Source organism: Schistocerca piceifrons, unplaced genomic scaffold (genome assembly GCF_021461385.2).
Source record: "Schistocerca piceifrons isolate TAMUIC-IGC-003096 unplaced genomic scaffold, iqSchPice1.1 HiC_scaffold_1393, whole genome shotgun sequence".
NCBI classification, from domain to species: Eukaryota; Metazoa; Arthropoda; class Insecta; order Orthoptera; family Acrididae; genus Schistocerca; species Schistocerca piceifrons.
In genome coordinates, this window is record NW_025727228.1 from 32501 (window position 1) to 37500 (window position 5000).

Consider the following 5000-nt stretch of genomic DNA (forward strand, 5'->3'; position numbering starts at 1 on the left):
CCGGTGTCCGGGCCTGGTGAGGTTTCCCGTGTTGAGTCAAATTAAGCCGCAGGCTCCACTCCTGGTGGTGCCCTTCCGTCAATTCCTTTAAGTTTCAGCTTTGCAACCATACTTCCCCCGGAACCCAAAAGCTTTGGTTTCCCGGAGGCTGCCCGCCGAGTCATCGGAGGAACTGCGGCGGATCGCTGGCTGGCATCGTTTATGGTTAGAACTAGGGCGGTATCTGATCGCCTTCGAACCTCTAACTTTCGTTCTTGATTAATGAAAACATACTTGGCAAATGCTTTCGCTTCTGTTCGTCTTGCGACGATCCAAGAATTTCACCTCTAACGTCGCAATACGAATGCCCCCGCCTGTCCCTATTAATCATTACCTCGGGTTCCGAAAACCAACAAAATAGAACCGAGGTCCTATTCCATTATTCCATGCACACAGTATTCAGGCGGGCTTGCCTGCTTTAAGCACTCTAATTTGTTCAAAGTAAACGTGCCGGCCCACCGAGACACTCAATAAAGAGCACCCTGGTAGGATTTCAACGGGGTCCGCCTCGGGACGCACGAGCACGCACGAGGCGGTCGCACGCCTTCAGCTCGCCCCACCGGCAGGACGTCCCACGATACATGCCAGTTAAACACCGACGGGCGGTGAACCAACAGCGTGGGACACAAATCCAACTACGAGCTTTTTAACCGCAACAACTTTAATATACGCTATTGGAGCTGGAATTACCGCGGCTGCTGGCACCAGACTTGCCCTCCAATAGATACTCGTTAAAGGATTTAAAGTGTACTCATTCCGATTACGGGGCCTCGGATGAGTCCCGTATCGTTATTTTTCGTCACTACCTCCCCGTGCCGGGAGTGGGTAATTTGCGCGCCTGCTGCCTTCCTTGGATGTGGTAGCCGTTTCTCAGGCTCCCTCTCCGGAATCGAACCCTGATTCCCCGTTACCCGTTACAACCATGGTAGGCGCAGAACCTACCATCGACAGTTGATAAGGCAGACATTTGAAAGATGCGTCGCCGGTACGAGGACCGTGCGATCAGCCCAAAGTTATTCAGAGTCACCAAGGCAAACGGACCGGACGAGCCGACCGATTGGTTTTGATCTAATAAAAGCGTCCCTTCCATCTCTGGTCGGGACTCTGTTTGCATGTATTAGCTCTAGAATTACCACAGTTATCCAAGTAACGTGGGTACGATCTAAGGAACCATAACTGATTTAATGAGCCATTCGCGGTTTCACCTTAATGCGGCTTGTACTGAGACATGCATGGCTTAATCTTTGAGACAAGCATATGACTACTGGCAGGATCAACCAGGGAGCTGCGTCAACTAGAGCTGAGCAGCCGGCCGCCCGGGAGTGTGTCCCGGGGGCCCGCGCGAACACGCAAGCGTCCGCTCAATCATTCTGCAAACAGGAGGAGGCTGAGCTCCCCTGCACAATACACCTCGAAACCCTCTCAGGTCCCGGCGGCGCGCAGCGCCGTCCCAAGTACTTGGTCGGGTTCGAGAGAGGCGCAATCGCCCGGAGTTAGGCGAGTAGACGCTTTCGGTGCGACCACCCGTGCTCCCAACTGAGCTTGCCGCTGCCGACAGAGGCCCGGGAGCGTGCTGTCGTGGCATTGCCGGCGGGAGACAACACGCGCCACCTACGGTGACCGGCAGCTCCAACGCCAGCGCCACAGAAGGACAAAAGCCCCACTTGGGTGCCGAAGCGAACTCTCCCAGCACAGCGCACGCGCCAACACATCCGCACAGCTGCGATACAAACCACCAGCGAGAACCGCTGGGGCGACCGAGCAGCAGACGGCGTCGCGGCGCCGAGCGCCGGGCGGCGGCGCATCCTCAACGCACACAGTCCTCAATCGGACCAGCACACTGAAGATGTCCACCGCGCTTCGCACCGGGCCCGCGAGGACCTACTTTGGCCGCACGGCGCCGCGCGCAGGGTGCGCCGGCGCGCAGCTGCGACGCCTGCCGCGTCCGTCGGCCGGCGCGCCTGCCACTGGCCGCCCCCACCAGCCGGCTGTAGCGCGTGCGCCCACGCACCGCGCGGCCAGCACGCCGGGAGGCGCCCCCTCACCGGCCGGGGACGGTCCCACCCAGCCACCGCCGCGTATCGCTTCACACCCAGATGCCGTTCAGTTTCGTCGGCATGGTGGGTATCGCTGGAACAACCGGTTAGTACCTCAACCTATCGTCGCCATCACCGATTCACCCCTAGCGAGAACAACCGCACCACAACAGGTTACCATTTGTTCATTTGCGTAACTTCACCAGAAAACGCAGGCGTCCATCGCCATTTGCAACTTCAACGATTATTGCATGCCTGTGTCAGGTGTCACGCCACACTACGTCTGCCCACATACACGCAACAAAATGTGCACGCCTAGACAATACGTGGAAGGTGGCCCCCGTACGTATGCGATGTCCATTGCTCGAACGACTGTCAACCGGCCTCTGTAGCATGTCGCAGATATGGAACGCGGTGCACCATGCCATCACGGTGTGTGAGGAGAGACGACTAGGTCCGAATACATCAACAGACAGCTCATGCTGATCGCCATCCACGGCGTCCGTTCCTCCCACACGTCTCTATGGCGTACCACACTGCAATCCAGCTCTCATAGGGAGACGACACGTAGCTGCGTGCACAATATTTGCACTGTATGGTCCGCCGTTTTTGGGCGCAGTCGTTGTGCGGTCACACATGTGCCACGATGTATCATTCAGTACATAAGGACGAATGTGCAGTACAGATTGTGGTTCACGCGTACGACATCAGCGGACAGTTGACACAGGCCGCACCACAACGTAGCCTGAGTACGTCGCATGCGAAGGGCATTGAACATGCAAACTTCTCACCAACCAGCTTGCGAAGGCAGGGGGCAAGGTGGGGACGTGGGGAGGGGCGGCATGTACGTCCTGCTGCCATCCACATTACAGTGTACAGCAGGAGCATGTGGAAAGTGAGCAAGACTTGCAAGGTGTTTAACATGAAGCGATACACAGGGGTGCGGGCAGTGCGAGTAGCGAACTATATTGCGAGGGTTGCGGGTGGGCAACACTACAGTAATTGAACGAGTCGTATAACAATTACAGAGCAGGTTTAGGCGACAACGTGGGTTACGTTAAGGCGACAACATGGGTTAGGTTAAGGCACAACATGGGTTAGGTTAAGGCACAACATGGGTTAGGTTAAGGCACAACATGGGTTAGGTTAAGGCACAACATGGGTTAGGTTAAGGCACAACATGGGTTAGGTTAAGGCACAACATGGGTTAGGTTAAGGCACAACATGGGTTAGGTTAAGGCACAACATGGGTTAGGTTGAGGCACAACATGGGTTAGGTTAAGGCACAACATGGGTTAGGTTGAGGCACAACATGGGTTAGGTTGAGGCACAACATGGGTTAGGTTGAGGCACAACATGGGTTAGGTTAAGGTACAACATGGGTTAGGTTAAGGTACAACATGGGTTAGGTTAAGGTACAACATGGGTTAGGTTAAGGTACAACATGGGTTAGGTTAAGGTACAACATGGGTTAGGTTAAGGTACAACATAGGTTAGGTTAAGGTACAACATAGGTTAGGTTAAGGTACAACATAGGTTAGGTTAAGGTACAACATAGGTTAGGTTAAGGTACAACATAGGTTAGGTTAAGGTACAACATAGGTTAGGTTAAGGTACAACATAGGTTAGGTTAGGTTAGGTTAGGTTACACGTTGTTGTACGGAAAGGTGTAGGGGGGGGGGGGGGGCGGGGGCGGCAGGTTCGTTGATAGTGATTATAGTAAGTGAATGCTTGTGACATGATCAGATTTGTCACGTCAGGATGCACCTTTGGCTTATTAGAGGCGGCGCTCCAATTCTATGCTTGTGTGAGACCTGTGTCTTTGACTCATGTCATTGTTTGTGCGCTGTGACAGGAGGTACTATTGTGATGTTGGGTGCACCGTTGTATAGGACATGTGTGGGTGTTGGTGCCTGGTCTGCGCAATGGTGGATGTCGAAAGGCTGGGATATTGTATTTTCCGCACGGACCTCCTGGTCTGGTTGTGATAGTGTGGATTGTGTAATGTGGCGGAGAAGATGCACTGGATGTTGTTCCATGCTGGTGCTTACATATTGTATGTGCGCCTGTTAGAAGCAGAGAGTGGTGCGTGATCAGAGTGTCTGGCTGACGTGTGGTTCCCATTTTGGGCAGACTCTTTCAGCATGTATACGGACAGTTGTGTATATTTGCTGTAGTTTGATGGCTCTGCATTGATTACTAATCAGCGCCGTGTGTACGGGTAATCTGGTTCCAGTCCAAAATGTTCCATCTGTGTACATTAGTGACAAAGACTCCCCCCATGCAGTGGGGCTCGGTCTGTTATAACTCTTCCGCGTAATATATTTGCCCCACGTTTTTGCGACTGCGAGTGCGAGTGCAACGCGCATGGGGACCGACATGCTGATGGCTCGGTATCGGACGCCGTACAGTGAGCAACGCGATCGCGTCTCTCGCTCGTAAGTGGTACAGGTCGCGGCTCATGTATACGGACAGCGGGAATGTCGCATATTGGAAATAACTCTTCATGAAACGCAAGTTATAGGGGTGGATTGCACTTTACGAGTGCGGGAAACGTCCGCCGTTCATCCGCTGGAGGTGCGAGTTTGGCGGTTGGGGTGGTGCACGAACGGGTGCGGGTGGCGTCATTGCCGGTCCACGGCTTCGTGCGGCAGAGCCACTGGAGATTGGGTGCTATGGTCGACAGAGGCTGCAGCCTTTGTGGGTGGCGTCGAAAGGCGGCCACTGTGGCGCCATCGCTGTCTTAGTCGGCTTGGCGTCTCATAGATGGCGGTAGCGTCGTTGCAGGAGGTCATGTTGCGGGAGACCTACAGATGGCGGTATGTTTTGTGGTGCGGACGTAGTGTTGTCAGATGCGCATAGATGGCGGTATTGCATGTGGTGTCGCCCTATTTTCATAGATGGCGATACTGTTTTGCCGGCATG

At 54.3% G+C, this 5000-nt stretch overlaps 1 non-coding gene across 1 annotated transcript in view; it reads right to left on the reverse strand.

Annotated features, from left to right (window-relative positions):
* The window catches only part of LOC124733422, a 1909-nt gene extending 586 nt beyond the window's left edge, over positions 1 to 1323 (reverse strand). The window contains exon 1 of the ribosomal RNA XR_007008989.1: positions 1 to 1323. This exon is cut by the window's left edge and continues 586 nt beyond it. This is a non-coding gene — a ribosomal RNA (small subunit ribosomal RNA).
* Positions 1324 to 5000: the final 3677 nt, after the last annotated feature.